Source organism: Callospermophilus lateralis, chromosome 5, assembly GCF_048772815.1.
Source record: "Callospermophilus lateralis isolate mCalLat2 chromosome 5, mCalLat2.hap1, whole genome shotgun sequence".
NCBI lineage: Eukaryota > Metazoa > Chordata > Mammalia > Rodentia > Sciuridae > Callospermophilus > Callospermophilus lateralis.
The window spans coordinates 124,564,655-124,573,495 of record NC_135309.1 but is presented as its reverse complement, the minus strand read 5'-3'; positions in this window follow the sequence as shown (position 1 = coordinate 124,573,495).

Here is an 8,841-nt window from a genome sequence, read left to right as displayed (position 1 = left end):
AAAACAACAGACAACAGAAACATATCTACAAATAATCCAGATACTGTAATTATTAGAGACAACGTGTAAAACAGCAATGTTCCAGAAAAAAAAAATACAGAGATCTTATCCACATCAATTTATTACAGTATATTTTCATAATTATTCTATTTTACCATTAGTTATAGTTAATCTCTTAATATGCCTAATTTATAAATAAAGTTTTATCCTAGATATGTATAGGAAAAACCTAGTGTGTGTGTGTGTGTATGTGTGTGTGTGTGTATGTGTGTGTGTGTGTGTGTGTGTGTGTGTGTGTGTGTGTATATGGAGTTTGGTACTATCTGTAGTCTTCAGGAATCCCCTGGGGAGTTTAAGAATGTCTCCCCATGGATAAGGGGAGACTATGGAACTGTCTTTACCATCCTTCTCTCACCCTCCCACAGACATTGCTTATCTCTATCATGTTTCATCCAGAATCATTCAGTTATTTCCTGAAGGCATTTCTAACTTCTGATTTACCACCCTCAGATAGGTCTGTCTTACTCCTGCCTGAGCTTTTTATTTCTTTCATTCCAAAAACCCTCATCACATTCATCCACATACCATCCAACTTTCTTACAAGGTAATTCCTTCAACCTCACACCTTTGTCACTGTGATATTATTTATGTCTCCTATTTCCCAGTATCTACCATGCTGCCTTACAGCTTTGCATCCTTTCCTATGAGGAACACCAATCTTCTCTTTGACTAAAACCTCCAGTCAGGGAATGACAATGAAATTATACAAGAAAGGGGAATGAGAAATATAAAATTGGAAATGATATTAAAATCCAGGAGAACCCAAAAGTCAACAGAAAAAAAATATTTCTACAGAGAATTCACTAAGGTATCAGGTTCAGAATAATGCCCAGAAATGTTTATTAAATGGAAGTACAATATTTAAATAAACTTAGGTATGTCCACAGAATGTGATATATTGTTATAAAAGAGATGAGCTCAGCAATGGTGAGGTGCTAAACAACTCAGCGAGATCCTGTCTCTAAATAAAATTTTTTAAAAATGGGGCTGGGGATGTGGCTCAGAGGTTGAGTGCCCCTGAGTTCAATCCCTGGTATCAAAAAAAAAAAAAAAAAAAAAAAAAAAAAAGAGTATACTCTATGGTCTGGGACATGCCATCTCAAAAAATGTCCCTATTTTTAGCATAGGGATTATTCTGAGAAATGTAGGCACAAGGGAGGCTCTGAGAAGTTACCCTTTTGTAAGAGAAATCTATATCTCTAAAAGGCAATTTCTCTCTACCCATGCAGCAGGAAGAGAAGGGGAATTCAATCCCTATAGACTCTTCATCAGTGATACTTTTCCTGGCCATTCTATTGCAGCAGGCCTGTGCCGGCACCATTCCTTTTCTGTTTCCGCAGATCATGGTATTTAAGCCTGAAGTCTAAGACAACTTTTTGAAGTCTATTCTAGAGATTTACTCATTTCTCTGGTTCATCTCCCATGAATACCTGAGGTACTTGTGTCACAGAACTTTTGTTGATTTTCCTATTGTTAATTTTTCACGACAGGGTTTTCTTTCAACTAAGATATGGACGTTAGAGAGAAAATTATCTTCTTTCTCCTACACCATAAACTGATGTGGAAATATTCTTAAGATATATCACTAAATTTAAAAAGCAAATTACAGGATGTATTATTATACTACTTCTAGTGTAAAGCAGGGGAATGGATAAATACATTTGTGTAAAGAAACTGTTGAATGATAACAAGAAAGTACAAAATTGTCTGCTTTGGTACAGAGACAGAAGAGAGGGTTGTAAGTAGAGGCTGGACAGAACTGGGGCAAGACTTTCCACAGCCTGCTTTATGCTATCGAATTTTGAATCCCATCAGCATCATGCCTATTCAAAAGACTTTAAAAACACAGCCCATAGGCAGCACCTGTGTTGACTTCTCCAAAAGAGAAGAAGAACAATGGTAGCTAGGAACAAAGGCTTAGCATCTGGCAGACCTGGGTTTAATCCCATGCCTCCTTCTACCATTTCCTAACCTTAGGAAAGTTCCTTTTCTTCTAAGTCTCAATCTCTCCTCTATTATTTGGGATTGATCATCCTCAAAGCAATATTTTTCGTGAATATGAAGTGTAATGATGTGTTTAACATAATGCTTTATATAAAATTACCAGTTGGTATTTTATATATTCATATGATATACATGCACATACATATTCATCTATATGTATATTCTACATGAAAAAAGAAAATATTATTAACATGCACACGTGCCTATGTATCTATGTGTGCATATGCTTAATACACTGTGTCAAAATGATAAAATGATCTGTTACTGCCTATGTTACTGTTCCTGTTCAAGTACTCAACTCTCCTTACTCCCATCCCCAGACATCAAGTTCCTATGACTTATTCATATATTTATCTCCAATACTGGCACATTGTAGATGCAAGAAATATTTGTTAAATCATTAATGATTTAATTATGGCCAGTTCTTTTTTATTTTTTAAAAAAATAAATGACAGCAGAATGCATTACAATTCTTTTTACACATATACAGCACAATTTTTCTGGTTGTATATAAAGTATGTTGTATATAAAGTATGTTGACACCAATTCGTGGCTTTATGCATGTACTTTGGATAATAATGTCTATCATATTCCACCATCCTTGCTAATCCCCTGCCCATTCCCTTTCCCTCCCACCCCACCGTCTATTCCTCCCATGCTCCCCCCACCCACCCCACTATGAATCAGCTTCCTTATATCAGAGAAAACATTTGGCATTTGTTTTTTGGGATTGGCTAACTTCACTTAGCACTATCTCCTCCAACTCCATCCATTTACCTGCAAATGCCATGATTTTATTCTCTTTTATTGCTGAGTAAAATTCCATTATGTATATATGGCACATTTTTTTTAATCCTGCCCATCTACTGAAGGGCATCTAGGTTGGTTCCACAATTTAGCTATTGTGAATTGTGCTGCTATAAACATTGATGTGGCTGTGTCCCTGTAGAATGCTGGTTTTAAGTCCTTTGGGTATAGACCGAGGAGAGTGATAGCTGGGTCAAATGGTGGTTCCATTCCCAGATTTCCAAAGAATCTCCAAAGTATGGCCAGTTCTATGAGCACCTGAAGGTGGGTGGAGGTGGAAGGGACAAAATAAACCCAAACCAAGAACATTCTGAAAACTCTCAGCCAAATCATTTGAACTTCTAAGGTTGATATTGTAAGCACCTTCTCTTCCTTCTTCCTGCTTTTCATGAAGACCAGAAAAAACATTCATGGGTCCATCTGAGCTGAAGTTGGAGAATCTTTTTCTTTTCTTCACGAAGTTCTTCTGAAACAAGTTGAAGTTTGGTCGTCTGAAGGACAAATTCTGTGCCCGATTGCCCTTCTCAGTGCTCTTCACAGAAAGCGGTTCCTCCAGGTATTTGTACTTAGGAAGCCTGAGATCAAACCTACACAGAATTTTTCTGTGCACACTTGGCTTATAAGTTATGGGAGCCCAGATGTTGGTAAATAGCACAAGTAAACAACGCTAAGAGGTTTCTTTGGATTCACTTTAAAGGAAAGATTCCACTATGGCTATCTCACTCTTATACTTCACCTCCCTCTAGCAGCAGTTTGGTTTAACATTGAAGCTGAATCTACTGAGAGTCCTTTGGTGGACTGCCAAGGAGTTTTTAAAAATACATTAAAATTACAGCTGGGCATGTTGATACATGTCTGTAACCTCAGCAACTTGGAAGGCTGAGGCAGGAGAATCACAAATTAGGTCAGCATCTTAATGAGATCCTCAAAATAAAAATTAAAAAGGACTGGGGAAGTAGTTCTAGTAAAGTACCTCTGGAGTCAACCCCAGTGCCAAATAAAATAAAGTAAAACATAAAAACAGCAAGAAGAGAACCTTCAGGTCTATCACTACAATGTTTCTGGATGCTTGATGATTTAGCCACCAGACTGATCTCCAGATACTGGGATGTTATTTTATAGAGAAACATGAATTTGTTTTATACATAGATATGAATTTATAAAGACCCTTTACACATATGTTTCATATGTTAACAGAATTCTTTACTAAAGAAAATATTCATGATAGGATTTCCTCAAAAGCAAGTCACTTATCCTTGTTTAAAATATTTTGCTTACCTGAATGTGAATCTCTTTACCTGATATTCAGCATGGTGTGTGTGTGTGTGTGTGTGTGTGTGTGTGTGTGTGTGTGTGTGAGAGAGAGAGAGAGAGAGAGAGAGAGAGAGAGAGAGAGAGAGAGAGAGAGATACCCTGTATATTCTTCTCTAGGTATAATTTTGAGTTACTTTGAAAAGCTGTAACAATGACAATTATGGACATATAGATCTTCATGTGAAATTGATTGACAGCAGGGCTGTCTATGCCATTGAAAAGTCATCAGATCCATTTCCCCACTGCTCTTCTGATTTTTATAAACATGTCCTCTGAGTTTGGCCAATATGTGTAGAATGAGATGGGAAAAATGTTCCACCACAAGCAGCCTGCCTTTTCCTGTTATGACAGGGCATTTAAAGAGAGCAGAGGACTTCTCTAAAGGAAGGGCTTGTCCAGAGCTGCTCTGGGGAAAATCCATGACCTCACCTTGATTGGAAATGGGCATTCCTCCTGCTGATCTCAGTCACTCCTACTGCCTGAATGCCTGAAATATCTTCAAACACTTCCAGAAATATAGTGTGTGCCACACAGCATTGTCTGGTGGGTCTCAGATATTATTATTTTTTCTTTTTTTTAGTTATAGATGGACACAATACCTTTATTTTATTCATTTATTTTTATGTGGTGCTGAGAATTGAACCCAGTGCCTCACACATGCTAGGCAAGTGCTCTACCACTGAGCCACAACCCCAGCCCTCTCAGATATTCTTTTACCAGTCAGGATTAAGACAGGTAAAAAATAATTTAAACTTTCAAAACAGGTATTGCCCTACTAGGGGTTGGTAGGGTAAATCCTGGTATTAGATACAAGTTGTTTGGCCTACATGATGTTTTCAAAATCAGGACTTCTTACGTACAAATCTCGATTTCTGGATTCTCAGAAAAATCAAGGCATATGGAATAGAGGGCCCATATTCCTGCATGTCACCAAAAGCCTCCCTTTAGCTGGGGTAAGCTCTCAGTTTGTCAACAGCCCTCATCTCCCTATCACTACCTACCCCTCCACCAGACCAGCTGGTTTTGCCTATCTCATGTGGCAATTTAATTAATAACTTCTTTAAAATGCTATTATCTGTCATATTTAAATAATAATCATCTTATGTAAGGTAGATTGTTGTATTTGCATGCAGTTTTACCTTTACAAAATCTGTTTTATAAATGGCAATACTCTCCTGGAAAGCTATGTTATGTTCTTTGGGTAATAGTCTATTATGTACATATTCATTTCTTTTCCAAACTATTTCCTGGTCTTACAGACATCAGTTTCTTGAAACTTGATAGGTATCTTAGAGGAGGAGTTAATGTATCATGAAATCAATTCTTAGTAAATTTCCAGTTAGATTTTGTTTGGTTCTTTGTTGTTTCAGTTTTGCTTGTTGATTTACTTCACTGAATTTTAGATTCCCCTGCAGTTTCTAACCCTGTAGGCAAAGATGCATGAATAGAATTCTCATATATTAATGAGATAAAGGCTTCACTTGAATTTATAATAGAAGCATGGACACGGCCCCACATAGAGAGCCAGCATGGTTAGCAGTGAAGAACAGTGAGGACTTGGTGTACCTGGAGCAACCAGGTGTGTGTGCCTGCCTGCCTACCTTCTTTTCTTCCTTCCCTCTTTCCTTCCTTCCTTCACATCTTTTCCATGAGTCTACTCACATTCTAACTTTTTACAAATGAGTTTTTCTTTTCTGAACTAAAGAATGATAACTGAAGAATCTTTCTATTTCTATGTCTGGAAACTTAAACTCACATTTATCCCTAAACATCTCCTTCTATTTTCTCAAATTTGGTTAATGTCCACAATTATAATATATCTGTTTCCTATAGCTACTGTATACTTGACCACTGCCACGTAAAATATTACAATACCTCCTGCCCAAAGGAAACCACAAAGACTTCAGGTGATAAATTAGGGATCTTATTGATCTTTAAAAACCACTACTTCGAACTTCTAGACATTTCACACCTGAAATTCATGTAAATGGGAACAGCCCTATAGACTGGTAATAAATCCTTACATCACAGTGGGATAGATGCCATAAGACCTGTATGAATGAACGGCAGTGAGAACACAGGGAAGGAATAAAGCATTCTGCAGGGTTGCCAAGAGAAGCTTCTAGGGAGAAGAGGAGCAGGGTGTCAAAGGATGATAAACAGTTCTGCCAAGTAGATCAAATGGGGCATACTCCAGCCAGAGGAAAGCATGTGTAAAAGTCCCAAGTTTTGACAGGTTGTTGAGCAACCCCAGTGGGAAGGCTAGTATAGTGAAAGTGAAAAGTAAACAACTCCAGGGCATTTGCAATAGCCCATTGTAGTAAGAAGGCAGCCTAAACTCAGGTGGTGGCTGAGGGGATGACAAAGGGGCTAGATTTGGGGTTTGGGTGAGAGATGAAGGATCAACAGAGTTAAGATGACTCTGAGGTTCCCTTGGAAGAGTGCTGTGCATGAACACCAGTGTCGGAGAAGGAAAACCCAGGAGGCAGCAGATCTGGGGTCAGCTGGCAGGGTTTGAACACCTTTAATCTGTTGAATGAACTCTTCAGCTAAGTTCAAATGAATACTTCCTTTTCTGATGGGACTGCTTTTTTCTCTTCCTTGAAATTCTCTTTTATTTTCCAATATGATCTTGTGAAATATATATTTGGCCTTCCAGTTTTCTGGCATACAACTCCTAAAATCCTTAGAAAGTCTAAACTGTCCTTTACTCTGCTCCTGAGTGGACTGATGGTTAGCAGTCCTAGGAAGCTTAAAGGTGGGGACTGGTCATTGGAAAGACCACTTGATCTATTTGAGCAAATGACTCCTCCATCCACCAGACTCTTCTGGACTCTAAGTTCCATGAGTATAGGGACCATTCCAATTACAGCCTCCAGCAATTGAGTGGAGACATGTGAATATGGTACAATAAGTGAAAGAAGCAGGCTGGGCGCTTAGGTTTCTGGTAATCATCAGGAAATAAAAGTCATCTTCTACCTCTTTCTCATCCCACTGTAACCTAATTAATCAAATTAGGCACATTTACTTCAGAAAGCCTTCCCTGATCATGTTAATTTTACTTGCTAACTCCTCAAGGGATGGAGCAGGTATAGTGTATATTCTGGTGCCTACTTGTTTAGTGGAAGAAGGGCAGATATTCCAGCGAATAGCCTGTGGGTGGTATCCAGAAGTGAGTGAGGAGCTCAGAAAGAGATGCCCAAGGTGATACCACAGGGGTGATTATTCTTCCCCTGGAACATGTGAGAGGTACAAACCCTTCTATGTCTATAGGGGCAGGAATGGAAGATAGTCTTGAGTTTAAGACACCAAAGAGTAGTGGGAACCATAGTGTACTTGAGATGAACATACCCTGCCTAATGGGGACAAGTTAATAATTGCTAAGTAGAAATGCTGGCTCAGTGTGGCCAGACATTCTGATTTTTCTTTTTCTAAAAAGAAGCGAGAATCCATATTTTTGGATGAGAAATCTCCAACACAGTTGCTCCTCAATTTATGATGGAGTCAAGACCTGATAAACTCATCACAAACTGAAAATATTGTAAGTTGAAAACTAATTTAATATACCTTAACTACAGAACACCATAACTTAGTCACAGAGTGCACTGCAGAATAAAGTACTGCTTGTATCCCCTTGTGATCACGTGACTGACTCACAGCTTTGCTTCCCTGCTGCTGTTCCGAGCATCATGCCACAAATAAGGAAAGATCAACATTCAAAATTCGTGGTATGGTTTCTACTGAATGCATTTTGGTTTTGTGCCATTGAACAGTCATAAGTCAAACTGTTGTATTCAGGGAACCTCTATATTTCACATGCCCATCCAACCAAATGATAGGCCAGATTCAGGTCTTGGTTTGATAGTTTCTGACTTTGGTTCCATACATTGAGGAATATTGCCTCATAAACTATAAAAATGTGAACATATTGAAAAGTGGAAGAAAACAGACCACAATTCAAAATAGGGCAGTTACAAACAGGGCAATGTAGCTACAAGAACACACTCATCAGTCAATAGCTGAGTTAATTAAATGAAACACATGTTTGAGGAAAGAGGATAATTTATAAAGGGAACTGTCAGACGAATGTTGAATCATGTTCTTTATTTGATTTTGGAGCAGAAATGAGCTGTGTATGAAAAATGTGCAGTAAGGAAAAATGAGGGATTTCTTCAATAGCAGTAGATATCTTTTTAGGTAATTGTACATTTATAACTATAAACATCATTGCAGAGGAAGCTAACATTATAGACTATAAATATGAGAATTCATCCAAATCAACACCTTAAGAATTTATCTCAAGAATGAAGCACATAATTTGGGAAACTGATTTTAAGTAAGAACTGTACTGCTTTTGATTATATGAAAACTACTTTTTCACCTGAGCATTGTAAAACATTGTATGACCTAATTATTTCATTAAATCCTGATACGATGCCATGAAGTAGGTTTTTATTCCCATTTTGCAGTCTAAGGTTTGGAAAATTTCATTCATTTTACTCATCCATTTGACAAAGGGACATAGCACCCTTCCTTTCGAAGACAACACTATTTCTGAATCCAGGCCTCTGGTAAGTGGCCAGTGCCCTTTAATAATAATAGTAATTTTGAGGAACCAGCAGAGTGCAGACCAGTGATTCAGTGGATGGAAGTTAT